Here is a 22,207-nt window from a genome sequence, read left to right on the forward strand (position 1 = left end):
CTTTCAGCCAACAAGGCAGTGGCATCACAAGTGTAGCGATGAGTCAGAACTAACTGATGGCAATGAGTAAATGACAGGCATTTGCAAAATCCTTATTAACCTATTTCCAGAGCTCTGACAGGCACCAGCAAAAGCAAATACCCCAAGTTAACCAAGGGAATCACTCTATATTCTTTTTTGTCTTAAATAAATAATAATAATAAGAAACCAGAAAAAGGTTCAGATGGAGAAAAGAAAGAAAAATATTTGTGAGGAATCAGAGAATTGGTTTTTTTCTGCTGCTTAGTAAAGATGTTAATTAGAAAAGAATTGGCTACACGTGCCCATGCACACCTTTCTTAAATTGCTTGATGATGCCAAGAGATTTCAGGAAATTGCAGAAGCAAGTAACCTCAAGACTGTTCATGTGTCTCATCAGGAGGCACAACAGCTTATCAAAATTAGGGGTCTCTTCTCGGCCAACCAGCACCTAGCTCAATAGCCTTTGTGCCCAACAACATGGTCTCACACTTAGAAGATAAACTCAGAAAAAGTTGCTTTATAAATTGTTAATGCATGACACACCTATGACAAACCATGCTCTCTTATCATTTTCATTAACAACAGCCACAAAAAAGGAAATGCTCTAATTGGTAGCATTTGCCAATTTCTGTGCTGTAAATACACCCAACCATGACCAATTTGAAGCTACCGATGACTTAATAATAGAGCTCAGAAAAATGTCTGGAAATATAACATCAGCACTTGCGACCACTAGGAGTGAGCCCCTGCATGTCCGTATCAGTGTGTTCTTTGACTTCGGTATTCAACAGCAGGGCGGTACTGAGTATTTTCCATGTATTTCACTCTCAAAGGTGAGAAGATATCTAGGAATAACTTCAGGCAACTTGGGAACAGAAATTCCACAGTGTGATGAGACCTCCTGCTTAGAACAGCACAACAGTGATGTCCTGCAGGGACAGCCAAGAACCAAAAGGTTCTAAGTCAATGAGTCAGATGTCAGGCTGCAGGCTCCCCGACTCACGTAGCTGCAGGAGCTGATGAACCCAAGACCAGCAGGTCAGGCAGCAGGCTTCTGAGTGCGGAGACTAATGAATGGGATGTCAGGAGGAAAGATGGCAGACTCTGGATGACTTTTAGGGTTAGCAGGCAATACAGCAGACCAGTGGCTCAAGTCCTAAAAACTAGGGGTCACATTGTGAGCCAGATGCAGAATCCAGATCCAGCAAAAGTAAGCAACATTTTCTGCAATGCCCATTGATATTGGAAATAAACCACACCTTCAAGGATATCTCATATGGAGGATTAAGGTAGTCAGTGAACTTACCTGCCACACCAGTGAGATTCCTGGTCCAGCCAAGTTGACACAAAACCTGAACTATCACACTCTCCTATCATAAATACAGCCACTGTGCCAACCCATCTCCTCAAGGGACTTCACCTTACCAAACATGATGTTCTTTTCCAGGGACTGGTCACCCCTGACAATATGTCCAAAGTATATCAGATGAAGTCTTGCCATCCTTGCCTCTAAGCAGCACTCTGGCCTTACTTTTTGCAATACAGATCTGTTTGTCCTTTTAACAGTCCATGGTAACTTCAATATTTTTCTCCAGCTCCACAATTCAAATGCATCTATTCTTCTGTGGCCTTCCTTATTCAACATCCAACTTTCCCATGCATATGATGTAATGGGGAATACCATGGCTTGGATCAGGTACACCTTAGTCCTCAAAGAAACACCCAGTGCTCATCTTGTGGAACAGATTTACCTGATGCAGCAGTTCTCAACCTGTGAGTCACGACCCCTTTGGGGGTAGAATGACCTTTTCACAGGGGTCACCTAAGACCTTCAGAAAACACATATTTCCGATGGTCTTAGGAACTGAGATACCACTCCTCTGTCCGTCTCCAGGTGGGTCCGCCCACATACAAATATGCTGATCTGGTGAGAAAGAAGCTATGCCAATCTTCCCACTGAGGTTGGCTTTTTACGCATACTGTCACAAAATGTAACAATAAAGTTTACCGTTGTTCTATTAAGACTGCTACCCATGCTACACCATACTTCAAGACAAAAATTTCTTTTATTTGTAATTAAAAATAAATATTTCACAATGTAGCATTACATATTGTTTTTGTGATTAATCACTATGATTTAATGATGTTCAATTTGAAACAATGAAAACACATCCTACGTATCAGATATTTACATACAATTCATCACAGTAGGAAAATGACAGTCGGGAGCTGGGAACGCCACTTTCCTTTTCTAAGCTTCCGCTCCTACACATCTAAATCCAGGCCACTATGATCCCATCTTTTGAGAGCTGTGAGAATAAAATGGGAGCATACTTCCAAATTCTTAGTACACACCACCTCTGGTAAAAACCAACATTTTTATTGTGGCAAAACACACTTGTGCGTGGAAACATGTGCCATTGGAACCATTTTGAAAAGGTAAATTCAATAACATTGGTTATACTCACCAAGCCGCACAACCATCACCCCTGCCATTGCTGAAAGTTTTCCATCACCCCCAAAAGAAACTCGATGCCCGTATGCAATAACGCCCGTTCTCCTCGCCCCTAACCGCTGGCAACCACTAACGTTTGTCCCCATGCATTTGCCTATTCTGCTTGTATGTATTTCATATAAATAAGGTCAGACCAGAGGTGCTCTTTCACGTCTAACTTAGTTACTTTTGTCGTGTTTCATCCATGTGATAACAAGTATCACAACTTCATTTCTCGTTATTGCTGAATTTGATCTGTTGTACTTATCTACCGCCTTTGGCTATTCATTCATTGCCGATGGGCTTGGCATTTATGAGTGATGCTGTAGGCAACATTGGTGAATACAGGAATGGACTTGCTGAGCCATTTGCTGACTTTGTACTTCACTTTTTGAGAAAGCGTCAAATTGGTTTTCTCAGTCACTGTGACATCTTTCGTTCCCACTAGCAGTTCATGAGGGACCCACCTTCTCCACATCCATAACGATGCTCCTTACCGCTATTCACGTTTCCATAACAGTAGGTGTGAAGTGGCATCTCATCATACTTTTGATCTGCATTCATCTGATAGCCAATGAGTATCTTTTTATGTGCTTTTTTGGACATGTGAATCTTTGGAGAAAGATCTCTTCAAATCCTTTGCCCTTTTAAAATTAGGTTGTTTGTCATTTTGCTGGTGAGTTGTAAGAGTTTGCCTTTGTTTTGTTTATCAACTTTATCTCAAACTTAAAAGCTTTGTTATGAAACTGCCCCTTGTTAAAAAAAAAAATTACAAACAAATGGCAGCTGATACCGCTCTGGAATTGTCGCACTGTGTGGGAGTAGGCGACTGTCATCACCAGGGAGAGAATCGAGCATCCTTCCTTCACCGAAGCTTTGCTGGTGCTTTTTTATGTCTTAGTGCTGGGACACCACTTCCTTCTTTTCTTAAACATTGTTATTGACACTCCATCCACCTATCGTTCAATCATATCAAGAAGATTTGTACAATCATTACCACCATCATTACCAAGAAGGTTTTCTTCTTCCTTGTATTCGTTGATATTCATGTATGGGACACCACTTTCTGATCTCACGAGAAGAGTCTAAGAAAACTGCTTGAGCACATCAATGTTAATAAAATACTCACAATCTCACCCAAACAATCATCTATTTAAAAGCGGAGTGCTGCAGAATGATAGAGCAAATAAATTTCATGTTCATAGTCTCCTAAGCTAAGTTAAATATTCATCAAATCGCAATGCACAATAAACACTGCTTACGTAAATGGCTCTGAAATAAAATGAATTATTAAATCCAAAATACATTATTTATTATATCCCCTATGTTTAAGAAACTTAAAACAATTTAACTTTTAATACACAAAGGTTAGTGAATTTGCCACTTCTATTCCATGATGGAACAATTAATAAAATAACCATCAGCTTAACAAGACCTTAGTGGCTAAACCTACCTTCTGTGTGCAGCTCTTGAACCAAAAATAACATTTAAAACCGTTCCCTTGAGCTATTTTTAGGTAAATATACTTCTAAAGCAGAATTCACGTTTATATTTTGGATAGTCACTTTTATATTTTGGAGTTACTTTTATATTTTAGATAGCACACCCTTATCTACATATGCTTATCAAATATTTTCTCCTAAAATGTTGCTTTTCTCTTTGCTTTCTTGTTATATTTCTTTAAAGCACACATTTTTTCATTTTGATGAAGTTCAATATATCTATTTTTTCTCATGCTCTTAGTGTCATATCTAAGAAACCATTGGCAAAACAAGATTTTGAAATATCATCCTAATATTTTCTTCTAAGATTTTTAAAATGATTCTAGTTACTCTATTTGCGTCATTGATCCACTTTGAGTTAACATGGTATGAGGTAGAAATGCCCTTTCCTTCTTTTACATGTGGAAATATTGTCTTAGAGCTGTTTGTTGCAATCTTTCTTCACTGAGTGGACTTGGAATTGTTCCGAAAAAAATCCATTGACTTAGATGCTTAGGTTTATAACTCTTAGGTTTATGGACTCTCAGTTATATTCCATTAGTCTATATATCTGTCCTTATACAAGTGCCATGCTTTTTTGTTTCCTGTAGCTTTATAATATGTTTTGAAAGTGTGTAGTATGAATCTTATTACTTGATTATTCTTTTGCAAGATGTTTTGACTATCTGGGGCCCTTGCCAGTCACATGAATTTGAACATCAGCTTTTTCTTTTAGAAAAACAATGTTACCACTTTGATAGTTATTGCCTTGAATCTGTGGATTATTTTGGATATTATCAAAGTTTTAACAATATCAAGTGTTTAAATCCATGAACAAAGGACATCCTTCCATGTGTGTTTCATTTTAAGATCTTCTTTCTCTCAGCAATGTCTTATTGTTTTCAGTTTGAGGGGGATTCAAAAAGTTGTGGAAAAATTCATGATCGTCCAATACCAATTTTCCTTGAATTTTTGGAAGCCCCTCATATTAATTTTTACCTCTCCAATTAAAAGTATTTCTAGATATTCTTTTAGATATCATTGTGAACCTTAGAGCTTCTTACCATGGCCGCTATCCTTGCTATTAGTATTGTTATTGGTAGAAACGACTTTTCATGGTAGCAACATTACCTCAAGTGACTTTAAAGGATGCTCACAATTCCAGCCTCACCCAGTTCTACTTCCAGATTCCCGAGGCTGAGTTTGCTGAAAAAAGGGGTTGATAAGACGCTTGTGACGCTGAAATCAAACTTCCAACTATCAGCAAACCAAACCAAGCCACTGTCTGGTGTCATCCTGACTCACAGCTACCTATAGGACACAGTAAAACTGCATCATAAGGTTTCCAAGTCTGTCAGTCTCAAGGAGTAAGCTGACACTCTACCTCCCAGAGTAGCTGGTGGGTTTAAACTGCTGACCTTTCGGTTGGCCACCAAACACTTTAACCACCGAGCCCACAGGGTTTCTCTTCTGAGGACAAAATCCAAACAAACCTACTGCCATTGAGTTGATTTCAACTGGTAAGAGCCTTATAGGGCAGCATAGAACCGCCCCCTGTGGGTTCCTGACACTGAACCTTTGTGGGAGCAGAAAGAGTCAACATTTTTGAGCAGAGCCGCTGGTATGTTTGAGCTGTCGGTTTGGGGGTTCTAAGCCCATTGTGTAACCACTCTGCCACCAGAGCACCTCTCTTTCAAGTACAGGGTCATGTAATCTGTCATGTACTCTCTCCCATGACTTTGCCTATGAAGTTTCCTTAGGTAAGAAACTCCTTTCACACTTTCCTATTCTACTCGTCATGAGAGCGTATGCCTAGAAAATCGACTCCTGTTCTTTAAATTTGAGAAATGCCATTTGGCATTTCACATGAAAAATGGTGGCCATTGTTCCAGTGATGGGAATTAAATGATCTTATTGTTTAGTTTCCATCTCAAAAGCTGAACCAGAGATAGGCAAGATGGCCGGTTGTTCGTCCCGTTACTGAAGGTCCGTCTGGAGCCTCGCTTGAAAGCGCTCCCTTTCTGTACTTCTCTCCACTCAGGCTGAGGGAAATAGCCAAGCTCCCAAAATAGGACAGACGCCACCTGGTTTTGTCAGGTCTGGACGCCCTTGAAGGCTGCAGCTGTACTCATCTGCCAGGATCAAGGGTTTGAGTTTACCTTCAAAGTCAAAAACACCTTTGAGTGTTCTGAAATACTCAAAAAAGAAACTCCGTTCATACAGTCATGTGTGGCTCTGTATGTGTAGGGACTAAACCAGGCTTTCTTGGGCCTCTGACACAAGTTTAGAAGCATTTAAGAAATCAGGGAAAAGCAAGAGTCAGGCAGGAATAAGGACCAAGAGCACTTGGTGCTTCCAGTGGGCAGGAACAGCCACGGTCATCACTGTTCGCCTGACTGGGTACCACCAGCATCCCATCACCCTGCCTGCATCCTCCCCTGAAACTCCGCCCGCAATGGCCGTCACCGTCCATCTAATCACTGCGTTTCTGTTCCTGTTCTGAACGTCAGTGGGGAAGAATTCACTCAACAAAATAGTTCCTACAAGCCTCGCACAAAGACCTTTATTCCGTTTCCCGCAGGGATTTCTCTAATGACAGGGGCCCTTTTCCCTAAAGGCGCTTCAGAGCCTAGCCCAGCGTTCCCACTGCCGCGTCTTAAGTTTTCAGGCCAGTCTCTGAGGAGTGGATTTGGATTTGTGAGAAGCCGTTAAGGATTGTGTCCTGCAAATTTACAGGGGGAGAGCCAAGAGAGTTGAAAATCCTACAGGGGTTGGCATGCCAGGGTCAGAAGCCAACGTCCATTGACAGCAGTGGTTCTCAACTTGTGATCTGACCCCTTTGGGGGCTGAACGACCCTTTCACAGGGGTCGCCCGAATGATAACAGTAGCAAAATGACAGTGTTGAAATGGCAACGAAAATAATTGTATGGTTGGGGGTCACCACCCCATGAGGAACTGTACGAAAGGGTCGCGGCATCAGGAAGGTTGAGAACCGCTGATTTACACTCCTCCTCCAAGAGTGGCCTTGTCTCTTCAGAAGAAAGCTGGCTGTCTGGAAACCAGGAGTGGGGCGAAGGCAGACATTTCATAGTATATTTTTAATTTGAAACTTCTAATTGTATATGGTGCAGTGGCCAAAGCACTCAGCTGCTAACAAGAAGGTTGGTGATTCAAACCCCCTGGCTTCTCCAGGGGAGAAAGATATGGCAGTCTGGTCCTGGGACACTTCACAGCCTGGCATTCCGCTCAACCCTGTCACCATGTGTCAGAATCCATGAGATGGCTGTGGTTTGGGCATACATTACCGACTCAGAAAATGAAATGGAATATTTTCATAACGTCCATGGAAGCACATCACCGTAAAAGCAGAGCAGTCCACTGCAGATGGCCAAAAGCAGCCTCCATGTGACATCTGCCCTGGGTGCTGGTTTTATACCCATACTGATTGGTACAGAACCCTTCTCTTAAAGAAAAATAGAAATATTTAAATATGACCACTCCATTTTCCTTTATCCAGTTCTTCTTGGACACCAGAAAGCTCACCACTTTGCCATATCAGGTCTCTTAGCTAAGATTAGAAGAACATAGAGTGAATTCTAGTGTCAGTTGGGGTGGCAAGGGAGAAACACTGATGGTGCAGTGAGTTACAAGTTGGGCTGCTAACCTCAGGGTCAGTACTTTGAAACCACCAGCCACTCTAAGAGAGAAAAATGAAACATTTATTCCTGTCAAGAGTTACAGTCTCAGAACCCCACAGGGGCACTTCTACCCTTTCCTATATGGTCACTTTGAGTCAGCATGGACTCGGTGGCTATGAGTTTGGTTTTTTAGTTTGGTCTGAGGGATGAGTTTATCTCTTGTAGTCTTGCTGAGTCTGGCCACTGCTATTCACTGAAGGCTGATTCCTGTTAGAGCCAAATTTTACTCCATAATGAGGAGGCAGCTCTGGCCTTGGCTTAACATTTCAGGAATTGGGGGTTCTCCTGACAATGGACACCCAAGCTTCCTAGCAGTCTCAGACAAGTTCTATGAACTTCTATCATAAATGGTACTTTTCAAATTATTTTGAAAGGAACGATGTTTATAAAACCAGTAAAATTGCATGTTGCAATTTAGGGCAACCCAGGTATTCTTTGATTGGAAAGATCATGCATAAGCCTGGAGATTTGTGCCCAGTGCCTTTCTCAATTCTGATGTCATTTCATTAAATTATAGTAGGTCCCTCTACTGAGTCCCCAGGACCTTGCTAAAATAGCCATTGAATTGTGTTCCCACTCATTGATTTTGTGTGCATCTGTATCAAGCCAGGGTGTTGTTCCTTTCCATGCCTAGGGGCCCCCTGCAGGAGGTTGGAAGCCGATAAAGGCTAAAGGGCATGCGCCAATTCAGGCCCCAGCCAGGAGGGAGGCGGTACACCTAAAGTGAGCCATGTACCTGGATTGGCCCAATCTAGGCCAGGTGGGCTTAAATCAGCCAATGGGGTCAACCAGTACTGTTGATCACGCCTCCCAGCTGAAAGGCCCAAAAAGGCACGAATCTGGAGACCACCACTTCCCTCCGCCCCCCAACTGCTCCTCTGCCTTCTGCTCCACCCGGCCGCAGTGTCACTCTTGGGCCTTAGGTTGCCACGCATGTGTGGGTGCAGTCCTGTAAAACCTGAAAGTATTTCTATCCTTTGCAAAAATTCACTTGGATCACAAGCCAGGCTTCGGCGTGAATTCTTGTGCAAAACCAGGAATCAAGGTACTTCCCACGGGAGGAAACTGGCACATCTAGTCTTCTTCACATGACTGTGCATGCCTTGAGGACATGGTGCACATTAGGTGCTTCCTTGGTATTTTAGCACAGCCCTGGAGACTTGCAATTATGAGGATTAAGGGGTACAGAGAGGTGTGTTTGCCAGTGGGATCTAATGTATCTCTACCTTTGAGCCTTAGCTACAGGCCAGCACAACGCTAACCTCTGAGAGGTGCGCAGTCCTCGAATGCCTGGCTTAACCCGCCTGTGGTGCTGCCCGCGCCCTCCTCGTGTGGTAAAGGCTCTTTGTAAAGCTTCCCTTGGGAGCACCTGCCGCCCTCATCAGAAGTGAGAGCACAGGAGAAGCTCCTTCACCACCTCCAGCTGCCCAGAGTTGACTCCAACCTGTGTCTTCCATCGGACTCCCGATGGCTGCTTTCTTAGAAGTAGGTCATCAGACCGTTCTTCTGAAGGGTCTCGTTGGCTTCAAACCACCAACCTTACCGTTAGCAGCTGACACATGAACCATTTATACCACTCAGGGACTTTGGGAAGGAACTCAACTCCAGAAAGCCAAACTTACTGACATCGAGCTGATTCCTCATTATAGCAACCCTATAAAAGAGGGTCGAACTGTCCCTGTGGGTTTCCAAGCCTGTAACTCTTTACGGGAATAGCAAGCCTCGGCTTTCTCCGGAAAAGCCGCTGGTGGTTTTGAACTGCTGATCTGTCCAACTGGTAATGCACTGTGCCACCAGGGCTCCTTCAACTCTGAGAGGAACCAGGTATGTAGAAAAGCATGAAGCTGGTCACCTGGGCTTTCTGTGTCGGTTCTTGTTCCTCTGTCTTTGCGCAGGCACATCCCCTGTTCATCTGTCTCTCAACCACTTGGGAAGAGGTCACATTTTGGACAGGCATCTTTTGCTTGATCTGCCCCATCAGCCCGCCCCCGTTTAAACTGAAGCTCATCAGATACATTTCCAACTGTACGCTGGCACCATTCAGTGAGTGCTCCCCTACTGTTCATTGTGCTCTCACCTCCGAGAGTCCAAGGCAGGTAGCAGAATGAAGAGGGTAAGTGGGTGGCGTGTACAAAGTTCTGGTCAGCAAATATGTACTGATTCCTTATTATCAGCCTGACTTTGCTCATGGCATGGGGAAATCTAAGATTTCCTGATGCCTTTATGTTGCAAGGAGGAGGCAGGCTGCCGTGCAACTATGTGGTAAGAGCTGGGGGCCAGGGGGACACTTAGGGTGGGCTACTGAGGCACCTTGGTGAGAGGTGGGAGCCTGGAGAGGCCATCAAGGGATTATGTGGGGGAGGTGGTATCTCTAGGGTGGAGCAGGCATTAACTGATCCAAAGACAGGGTAGGGTGCGTGGACAGACAGACACTTCGGCAGCCGTGGTTACCACTGGAAGGCGAGAGAGGACACATAGCTTAGAACTAACAGAAGGATTGATCCTGGGGGAGGGCACTTGTAGCTCAGATTAGCTTCCTTATAGCTAGAAAAGTCCTGAAGGCTTAATCATCAGTTTCCCACTCAGTTTAATGATGGTGATTAAACACCAATTAGTATTCAAGTTCAGTGTAGATTTACGGAATGCTTCCATCCAGAGAGAAAAAAAAACATGCTTAAAATATGTCAAGGTCAGGAAAGAAAAACAAAACCCCATCTCTATCCCCTAGCCTCCAGCTCCCTTAGAAAAACAAAGGGCGTCAGCAAGTGTCGCTCCTGCTGGAATGTGCTGGCGCAGCTCTGGGCTCTCTCTCTCTCTCTCCACGTTTGGTCCAGTGAGCTTGCCAGCCGTCTGCATTTTTGCGAGGTGCTCCTGTCGGGTCTCATACAAGACTCTTCGCTTAACCAGGCGCATGTAGCCCATTGCTTTCTGGCAGGATTTCATCTCCCGGCCACGTCCTCTGCTCCCACATCGTCTCCCACACATGCGCTGGGGCCCTTAGATCTGTGACAGCTCTCAGGAGACAGAAAGTCTGCAAGAGGAGAGGCGATCTCTTGTAGATGATGGACAAGATAAGGGGTGATTCCAGCAGTCCCGGCCAGGAACTGAGTGGTTCATATTCTTTGGGGATCCTTAAAAATCCCAAAAGAAGGGAGAGCTCTTTTCTGATCCGTATGTCCATAGTAAAAGTAAATGGCATTCATAGTTGTTCACACTACAGTTGAACATGGACTTAATGCAAAATACAATAGCTTGTTTGGGGACAAAGTAATGAAGTTTAACATGGACTATTTCATTTAATCCACACAATAATCATGAGATGTTTACTATTATTTTTTTTCTGTATCTCACTTTCCTCATATACAGTGTGAATCTATTGGCAATACTAAATTCTCAGAAAATGTTAGTATCAATCCACTCTTTTTTTTTAAACATTTTATTAGGGGCTCATACAACTCTTATCACAATCCATACAAATACATACATCAATTGTATAAAGCACATCTGTGCATTCTTTGCCCTGATCATTTTCTTTTTTTTTTCCTTTTCTTTTTTTACATTTTATTAGGGGCTCATACAACTCTTATCACAATCCACACATATACATACATCAATTGTATAAAGCACATCCATACATTCTTTGCCCTAATCACTCTCAAAGCATTTGCTCTCCACTTAAGCCCTCTGCATCAGGTCCTCTTTTTTCCCCCTCCCTCCCTGCTCCCCCCTCCCTCATGAGCCCTTGATAATCCACAGATCGTTATTTTGTCATATCTTGCCCCATCCGGAGTCTCCCTTCCCCTCCTTCTCTGCCGTCCCTCTCCCAGGGAGGAGGTCACATGTGGATCCTTGTAATCAGTTCCCCCTTTCCAACCCACTCACCCTCCACTCTCCCAGCATCGCCCCTCACACCCCTGGTCCTGAAGGTATCGTCCACCCTGGGTTCCCTGTGCCTCCAGCTCCCATATGCACCAGTGTACAGCCTCTGTCCTATCCAGTCCTGCAAGGTAGAATTCGGATCATGGTAGTTGTGGGGATGAAGCATCCAGGATCTGGGGGAAAGCTGTGTTCTTCATCGGTACTACATTGCACCCTGACTGACTCATCTCCTCTCCTAAACCCCTCTATGAGGGGATCTCCAGTGGTCGACATTTGGGCCTCGGGTCTCCGCTCTGCACTTCCCCCTTCATTCACTGTGGTATATATAACTCTTGTGAGTCACTCAAGCCACAGAGAGGTTAAACAATTTGGCCAGGATTGCACAGCTGCTAAGAGACTGGGCTAACATCCAAAGCCAGTCAGTCTGACCTTACACTCTGCCCTCTCAAATGTTGTTTTAGGTGCATGGGGTTAGTTCCAACTCATAACGGCCTGTGTGCAACCGAGCAGAACACCGCTGCTCCTGCGCCATCCTCGCAACGGTTCTTACGTTTGAGCCCATTGTTGCAGCCACTGCGTCAAAATGTAGTTTAAATGCAGGTAAGATTTAAGTCCAGTTGCTCTGCTCAGAAGAACACTTAAGGGAAAATGAGGACCCAGTGACTTTAAGGTGGCTAAATAAAAGCTGGAGAACCCCTCTGGATTGTGTAGACCGGCCCTTGGCTGCTGAGTCAGTTTCCACCCGTGACAACCCAGGAGTTACAGAGTAGAACGGAGCTCCCTGCCTGTGGATTGCTGGGAGCCTTTACCAGAGCAGATTGGCAGCCTTTCTTTCAGCGGCACTGCTGGGTGGCTTTCAACCACTGCCTTCTTGCTTTGTAATTGTGGACAAGCCAAGTAATCTTTTGTGTAGATCGGGGGTTCTGAGATGTGATGCTTGGGATAGCAGCCTAGAGCTGTCCTAGCAACGCGTGAGAAATGCAGGGTCTCAGGACTCAGCAGATCTGCCACATTGGAAACTCGTGTCAGGCCCAGGGAGCTAGGTTTTGGTTGCTTGTTTTTCAGCTGTTTGAAATCAGCCCAAGTACTACCGCAGCCCTGAACTCAGCTTCAAAGGTCTGGTTCCTCCTTTTGTAACCACCCAGACCAGTTTCTATATCTGATGAGGAGCAGAACTGGAGAGTTTTAAAGCCTGTAACCATTCACTCATATTCTTTCTCTCCCTCTCCCGGCACCCCCTCCTCTCTCTTCCTTTATTTGTGGAGATAAAAGGGGAAAACACGGGGAAAGTCACACAAAACATAGCTGTATAACCCCACTCATCACAGGACCCCAGTAAATGGCCGCCCCTGCCAGGTGGCTCTGTCTTCTTTTTTCCTTTCCTCCCTCCTGCCCTCCCTGCCCTGCCCACATCACCCCAGCCTCACCATCACCTTCAAAAGCTATTTCACCTGATGTTAAAGGCCTGCTTTGTGGTTTTTCTTGTTTCTTTTATACTTGCGGTGTCATCCAGTCTGTGTCTTTATGAGATTGACTAACGTGGCTGGCATAAGGCCGTTCACATTTGCCATGTCATGAGGTGTCTGACATTTTCCTGACTGCTTTCTAGAGACACATAGTACTCCACTGTATGTATCTACCAGACTTTGTGTATTCATTCCTCCATAGACAGCCTTCTTCGGTGTTTCCATCTTTCTGCTATTATATATCTCTCTTCCATAAACACGAGTATGCGTGTATCTGTTAGTATTTTGTTTTTTATTTCCTTGTGGTATACTGAGTAGCGAGATTGTAGGGTTACTTTATATACTTGATTATAAGCCAACCCAAATATCAGCCAAGGCACAAAAACTGCATTAAAGATGTGCTGAAAAACTAGGCTTATACACGAGCATATATGGTATACTATTTTCCACCATTCTACAATCCCCCCAGCAGTATCTGAGGGTCCCATCTTCAGTCCTCTCAAGCACTTGCTATTATTATCTTTAAATTTTGCTATTGGTATCAGTGTTAGGTGATATCTCATCATAGTCTTAATTTTTTAAATTAATTTTAATTGTGAATTAGGAGGGTGAGGGGGTCCATAATACATTTAGTTACCATGTCTCCTTAGGCTCCTTGTGACCACGATGGCTTCTTAGACTTTGCCCATTCCTCTGAAGAGTGCTGGCTGACTGTTTCGTAGGTTGGTCTTCCGTTGGGGTTTATCTGAAACATGGGTGAGGCAACAGAAGTATTTCATACTGTGCATTTCTGGAAGACCACTGAGGTAAAATGCCATTCCGACACCACACCAAGGGTGCAGATTATCAACATGATTTATCAGTGGTGCTGGTAACTTTGATGACTTGCCTTAGACTGTGTTTGTCCTAGCTCCATTGTAAATTATTCTTCCACCCCGTTTCCATACTGTGCTTTTTGGAAGGAAGCACAACGTATCGCTTACACTTAAGGAGTGAAGAGCTGTGTTCTTTTCCTTGAGCATAGAATATCTATATAAATTTGGAAGTCTTCAGTGTAAGAGATGTTGCTCCACTGTCCGCCCCCTAGTTCTAGCTCTGTATTTATCAATCATTTACTTATATCAGTATAGTGTGAGTAATTATTTTATATTTGGAGTATAATTTAATGCCACTATATTTATTGACTTTGTGGCACATATTGTTCCATCTTTGGCCACTGGGAACTCTTCTTCTGGCATACCCTCAATCACTGTGACTTTTTTTGTTTAAGTTCTTCCTTACTTTTTGCTCTTGGCTCATCTGGTGTGTTTCCTACCCCAGCCCTAGGATCTCAGTGCTATATATGCTCCCATAAGAATCATTTTCTAGCCACACAGTTTCGAATGATGCTTCCTCCAGTGGAACTAGGAACTTGAGCAGGCGAACATAGTTCTGGAGAGTAGGAATTCCCTCCATTGCTTTTCTTTTTCCCTTTCAAAGAATAGATCAATCTAAGTAAATAAATAATTTTCACTACAAAGTAAGACAAATCATCAGCCTTGCTCAATTGCAAATGAGCTCTATGTGGAGACAACTGAACAACAGAGGGATCTTTAGAACAACAGAGACATCTGTCGGGGTCATCAGGGAGAATACCGATAGTGTCTTCAGCTTCGCTGCATAATTGACGTAGTATGGTGTGTTAGTCTGGGTACTTTAGAGAAACACATTCACAGAGACTCATGTATAAGAGAGAGTTTTATATAAAGGTGAAGTGCACATCAAGAAAACATCCCAACCCAGTGCTGCCCAAGCCCACAAATCCAACATTAACCCATATGTCTAACACCAACCCACAAAGTCCTCCTTCATCTCACATAACACTCACTATGATGCCAACTGCAGGAGGAAATCTCAGTCAGCGAGTGTGTAAGCATCTCGGCGCTGGCAGGGCTCTTCACACGGCTGCTCCAGCACCCAAGGCTGCATCGGGGTAGGTCCATGTGGCTTCTCCTTGGGGATGTCTTGCAGGAAGTGAGGCTTGCCAGCTGAAACAGGGAACTGGGTAAGGCAGTTGCACCCTGGTCCGACCATCACAAAGCAAGAGACCTGAGAACTCAAAAGGCGAGGCTCACCGAGACATCCCTCTGCCCTTCAATTATTTATTTATTGTACAGGTTTATTGTACAGGTTGGCACAATAAACTAACTACCTCGCGTGGTATACTTCTGAAATTCACCCATGATACTAAATGAATGGATACTCATGCCTGACAACTAAGTGATGACCATTTCTTTTATAGATAATCATGGGTCAAGTATTTCTTCTCCACCTTCCTCTTTGAAGAATTTGTTGGCAATCACCATAAAATCCTGTTTGCTGTAGACTGCTCAGCCTGCAAAGTTCAGCATGAAAGATCCATTTCCCAAACAGGTGCTGCCCTGGTTAGGATGCCCCTTCTCCACATAGTCCCCACAAATCTTGATCCCATTAACAAGAGACCTTCCTTCACCATTTCCCTCAGTTTTCAAATTGATATTTCTCTTATAGTTGATAATGAGTATTTCTTTGTGATTGTTGGCCACCTAGATGTCATGTTTAGTGAATTGTTCATTCATGTCTTTGTCCCATTTAAAAAATCAGATTATAGAGTGGACAGCACCCTGACCCACCAAGCTTCAAGGACGACATTCCCACTCAGAGCAGCCAATGCACAGAGAGGACCATATGGTCTGCCCCACCACAAAACAGGACATGCCCTGTCCCTTTACTGACGCACAGTACAAGGGGGTGGGGGAAGCACAGGAGATGCAGTGCAGGAATTGTACCCAGTCTGACTCCCCCACCCCACTCCCCACCACCAGGGCATAATACCAAAGGGAGCTTAACCCGGGGAGCAAAGCAACAAAGTCCCTGAGGAATTCTGAAACAGACTTCAGACTTGGGGGCCAGAGCTTGGCACTGCATCAGATCTGATCAGAAAACATGTATAAAGGTCAGCAGAAAGTCCATAGGCTATTTTTTGTTTTGTTTTTCTTTCTTTTTTTTCCCTCATGCCAATCTATACAAGATAGGCATGATAAACAATCCTGAGGAGAAAACAATAGGACCAACAGTTCCGGGAGCACAGGGGAGAGAGGAGGTGGGGGAGAGGGAAGGAGGAACCAACAAACCCAGGCACAAGGGAACAACAAGAGATGTTGTTGGCAAGGAGGGCATAAAATGCCTGATGGGGCTTGATCAAGTGCAATGTGATTGAGAAGTACAGAGAGCCACATGGAGGTCGAGGTAGATAGGAGGAAAGTAAAAGAAAATAGAGGAAAGAATTAGGAGACAAAAGACATTCATAGAGGTATAAACATAGGCATGTACCTATGTAAATATATTAATATATGATGATAGGGATATAGGTATGCACATATACTTATAGGTTAAGTATTAAGGTAGCAGATGGACATTGGACCACTATTCAAGTCCTCCCTCAATGCAAGAACACTTTGTTCTATTAACCCAGCATTCTGTGATGCTCACCTTCCCAGCATGATTACTGAAGACAAAATGGGTGCTTAAGCAAATGTGGGAAGAAAGCTGATGGTGCCTGGCTATCCCAAGATAGCCATCTGGGGTCTTAAAGGCTTGAAGTTAAAGTAACAGCCATCTAGCAGGGAAGCAACATAGTCCACGTGGAAGAAGCACACCAACCCAGGTGATCACAAGGTGGCGACAGGATCAGGTATCAAGCATCAGATAGCCCAACACAAACCAATGTGAATTAGGGAGGTCAGAATGGAGACTCAAAGCCCATCTGTACACAACTGGACACCCCCTCAAAAAAGGATTACAAGGAAGGGACAAACCAGCCAGGGTGCAGTATGGCACCAAGGAAACACACAACATTCCTCTAGTTCTTTAGATTAGTCGTTTTTTTTCTGATATATCATTGCCATATGTTTTACCTCAATGTCTGGGTTCTCATTTTACTCTTTTGATGAAGTATTTTGATGTACACAAATGTTATATATTTAAAATGTCCTAGTCCTTTATCTTTTCTTTAGTGTGGTTATTTTTCATTCTGTTTGGTAAAGTATTTATGTCTTATATTAGGGCCCTTAAATTTGTGATTTTTTTTCCTTGATGATGATTATAGTTCTAGGATTTCTACTTAAGGCTTTAATATATCTTGAGTTCATTTTGTTTATGGTGTGAGGTGTGGATCCTGTTTTCTTATTTTTCAGTGGAGTTCCATTTTTATCCAGCACCATTTGTTGAAAAGACTATCTTTTCCTCATTTAATATGTTTTAGTCCTTTATCAAAAACCAGGTGTCTGTAGGTGCTTGGTTGTATTTATCAGTTTTCTGTTTTGATGTATTGCTCTGCATATCTATTCTTGTTCAAATATCAAGCTGCTTTGATGACCAAGGTTGTGGTAGTGTAGTGGTTATGTGTTGGGATGAGATCTGCATACTCAGCAGTTCAAAACCACAAGAAGCTCCGCGGGAGAAAGACTGGGCTTTCTACTCATGTAAACGCTGGCAGTCTTGGAAACCTACAGGGATCGCTGAGTCAGCATTTACTTGATGACAGTGAATTTGGTTTTTGGTTAATGTCAGTTTTGAAATCGGAGTGAGAGACTTCCTACTCTGTGGTTAGAATTGGGGGGAGCCAGCCCCCCAACCCTAATCACGGGTTCAGTAAGCACAATTGTACAGTATATATATATATATATATATATATATATATATATATATATATAGTCATCGAGAGCATGAGAGCTAAAAGAGAGTCAAATAATGGAGTCAGACACATTTCATGGTAGCAATGCTCACCTCATGGATGGCCATGATCTTACCAGCCAGGTCGGCGCATAGCATGGACTGAGGCAAGTTGGGGCAGGGACCTGGCAGGAGGTTTGAGGACCCCGTTAATTGCTAACCCAGGGTTATATCTCCTTAGGTGGGTGTGATTGCAGGTAACCACACGTCACGGGAAGGGGCAGTACAATAGGCATACACATTATAGGAAGGGGATGTACAATGGGCATAGGCGTCGCAGGAAAGGGATGAGCTAGGGCTGTACACATGATAGGGATGAGAGAAACTAGAGGTATACATGTGACAAGGGCAGACCCTAGATTCATGATGGCAGCCTAGCCTTGGTCACCCTTGGGCGGACTTGACCTCTCTGGGGTCTCCTACAAGGAAACAGACAACTGCTATCCTTATCAGAAGGGAGTGGACCCTACTTGTTGTGGGATAAAGAGTGGTGACTACTTGGTCTAGATGGCTGATAGCCCTTAGGGAGAATCACCCCTGATCTACTTCTGATGACTTCCAAGTGTATAGTCATTCACAAGCAGCTAAGTTTGGCATATGTTTGGGGGAGACAGCTTGGGAGAAATCCTCCTGTTTGCCACACTACTCTGATTGTGGCCTTTAGCAATATTTTGTTTATCCTAGGGAGTATTTTTGGTAATATTGACATTTTCACTATATTAGACCCTCCTATCTATGAGCATGGGATATTTTTTATTTATATATGGCTCTTTTTGTTTCTTATAGAAGTATTTTAGGTTTCCTTGTATAAGTCAGTGGTTCTCAACCTTCCTAATGCCATGACCCTTTAATGCAGTTCCTCATGTTGTGGTGATCCCCCCACCATAAAATTATTTTCATTGCTGCTTCTTAACTGTAATTTTGCTACTGTTATGAATTGGATGACCCCCGTGAAAAGGTTGTTCTACCCCCAAAGGGGTCATGACCCACAGGCTGAGAGCCACTGATGTAAGTCTTTTGTTTCTCTGGTTAGCTTTATTCCTAAGTATTTTGTTTTTGGAGTGGTTATTATAAATGATACTTTTCTTGTAGTTTTCTTTTCAGAGTCCTCTTCCTTAATACACAAGGACCCAATTGATTTTTGTATGTTGATCTTTTTTGAAAAAATTATTTTATTGGGGGCTCATACAGCTCTTGTCACAATCCATCCATCCATCCATTGTGTCAAGCACATTTGTACATTTGTTGCCATCATTGTTCTCAAGACATTTTCTTTCTACTTGAGCCCTTGGTATCAGCTCATTTCTCTCCTCGCCTACCCTTCCTCCCTCATGAACCCTTGATAATTTATAAATTATTTGGGGTTTTTTTTCATGTCTTACATTGACTGCAGTCTCTCTTCACCCATATTTCTGTTGTCCATTCCCCTGGGAAGGGGTTATATGTCGATCATTGTGATCGGTTTCCCCTTCATCCCCCTACCTTCTGCTTAGCCTCCTGGTATTGCTACTCTCATTGTTGGTCCTGAAGGGTTAATCTGTGCTGGATTCCCTGTGTTGAAATCTCTTATCTGTACTAGTATACATTCTCTGGTCTAGCCGGATTTGTACGGTAGAATTGTGGTCATGATAGTGGGGGTGGGGTGGGGGGGGTGGAGTGGAGGATTAAAGACCTAGTAGAAAGTTGTATGTTTCATCAGTACTATATTACACATTGAGTTGTGATCCATATTGAAAGCTGAAATCCTTTATCTTCATCAGTATTTCAAATCTTTCTGACTTTCAGCAAGCAAGGTTGTGTCATCTGCGCACTGCAGATTGTTAACAATTTTAATGTCACATTCTTCTTCATATAATCCATTCTCTCAGATTATTTGCTCAGAAGACATATTGAATAAGTGTGGTGGAAGTATACATTCATGACCCACACTTTTACTGTATGAACAACTTGTTCTGTATGAACAATTGCCTCTTGGGCCATATACATGTTCTGCATGAGCACAATGAAATATTCTGGAATTCCCATTCTTCTCAATATTACCCATACTTTGGTATGATCCACATAGTCAATTCCTTTACATAGTAATAATAAAACATAAGTAAACATCTTTCTGGAATTCAAGATTCATCTGACATCAACATTGATATAACTTGTTCCATGTCCTCTTCTGGTTCCAGTTTGAATTTCTGGCAACCCATGCTGATGTACTGCAACTGTTTTTTGAATGATCTTCAGAAAAACTTAACTTGTATGTGTTATTAATAATGTTTTTCAATAACTCCTACATTATGTTGGCCCACCTTTTTTAGAAATGGGCTCAACTACAGCTTTTCACCAGTTGGTTGGCCAGGTTGCTGCTTCAAAATTTTTGGCATAGATGAGTAAGTGTGTCCAGTGCTTCATCAACTTGTTGAAATGTTTCATTTGATTCTCCATCAATAAAGAGACTTGTTTTTCACTAAGGCCTTTAGTGAAGCTTAGACTTCTTTCAACATTTTAAGTTTTTGATCACATGCTGCCACTTGAAATGGTGGAACATTGACCAATTATTTTTGGTTCATCAATTCTGGGTATTCCTTCTATTATCTTTTGATGCTCCCTTCGTCATTCGATATTTTGCCCATGGAATTTTTCAACATTACAACTCCATGCTTGAATTTTTTTCTTTTTCCATTCTTTTGGCTTGAGGTATGCTGTGTGTTTTTCCTTATGGGTTTTGAACTGAGTGTTTGCTTTCATCATGATACTCTGCACTGTCTTATTGTGCTTCCTTTGACATTTTCTGTCCAGCCCTTTGGTTCTATAATTTTCTCCCATGTGATTAACTACACTATGTTTAGTAGCAAGCTTCAGAGTCCCTTCTGACATACGCCTTGATCTTTTCTTTTGGGATCTTTTGGGAGAAAGATGGGTCTTCCTCCTCCCATGAATAGTTACAGTCTTAGAAACTCACAGGGGCAGCTTACCCTGTCCTAGAAGGTTGCTATGAGTTGGCATTGACGTGATGGCAGTGAGTTTGATATTGTTCGATTATGATATTCTTGATGTTATTTCAGATCTCACCTAGTCTTCAGTCACTAATGTTCAATGCGTTAAATCTGTTTTTGAGATTGTCTGTAAACACAGGTGAGATATAGTCAAGGTGGTGTTTTGACTCTCGTGGACTTGTTTAAATGTTCTTTAGCTTCAACCAGAACTTGTATACCAGCAATTCATGGTCTACTCCACAGTTTGCCTCTGCCCCATTTTGGGTGATGATATTGAGTTTATCATCTATCATAGGCATAGACAATTTGATTCGTGTGTTCCATTTGATAAGGTCCATGTGTACAGTCACCATTTATGCGTTTGAAAAAATATATATTTGTAGTGAAGAGCTCATTGGTTTTTCAAAATTCTGTTATGTGATCTTGTTAGGCAGATAGGCAGGGATGGGATGTCCATTGACGTATGCCCAGGAGAGCCAAACATCAAACAAAAGCCTAGGTTTTCCCGCTGGTGGGCACGAATGGGTGTTAAACCTGGATCAGCCCACCTGGGCCAGGTGATTGCAATTCAGCCAATGGGATCAACCTGAGGTCATTCACCACACCTCCCCCTGGGATCCTTGAAAAGGCAGGAACCGAGAGGGAAAGAGGTATTTTTTGGAGGAAAATTTGGGAGAGAGATCTTTCTTTGCGTGACGCCGAGCAGTCTCTGCCAGGCCGCATGGTCGGAAGGAATCCTATGGATGCCGCGTAAAATCTGAAGCTTCTTTTAGCTCTCGTTAAATTCATTTGGATCATGAGCCAGGCTTCAGTGTGAATTCTTTCTCATGTGGAGCCAAGGACCAAGGTGTAACTCTAGCCCGGAGAGAGAGAGATCTTACAATCTCTACCTTTGTTTCTATCACTAAAACCAAACATTTCTACTACTGATCCTTTTGCTTTGTCTCCAACTTCCTAAGCCCAATGGCCGGCCATTACTAATGCATTTTGATTACAGGTTTGTTCCTTTTCAGACTGACGACCTTGGTAGAATTCTTCAATTTCTTCATCACTAGCTTTACAGCTTAATACATATATTGGGATCATAGTTGTATTAACTGGACTCTCGTGTAGATGTATAGATATTATCCTATCACAGATGGCATTATACTTCAAGCTAGCTCACACCTACAATATGCCTAAATAGAAGCCCTAGTGCTTAGTGTTTATGTACTCAGCTGCTAACTGAAAGGCCAGCAGTTCAAACCCATCTGCCACTCTGCAAGAGATGATGTTTATTTCCACAAAGAAGACAGCCTTGGAAAGCTCACAGGTAGAGCTACCGTGTCTTATAGAGCCACCAAGGAGTCAGTCACCTTGGCAACAGTGACGGCTCTCTGTGCCTGTGGTCTACAGATGAATATGACAGTCAAGCTGTTCTTACAGTGT

At 43.0% G+C, this 22,207-nt stretch overlaps 1 pseudogene; it reads right to left on the reverse strand.

Moving 5' to 3' along the window:
- Positions 1-14,632: 14,632 nt before the first annotated feature.
- LOC142439035 (protein Churchill-like) lies at positions 14,633-21,132 on the reverse strand (annotated as a pseudogene).
- Between the last annotated feature and the right edge of the window lie 1,075 nt (positions 21,133-22,207).

This window comes from Tenrec ecaudatus, chromosome 1 (genome assembly GCF_050624435.1).
Source record: "Tenrec ecaudatus isolate mTenEca1 chromosome 1, mTenEca1.hap1, whole genome shotgun sequence".
Classification (NCBI taxonomy): Eukaryota; Metazoa; Chordata; class Mammalia; order Afrosoricida; family Tenrecidae; genus Tenrec; species Tenrec ecaudatus.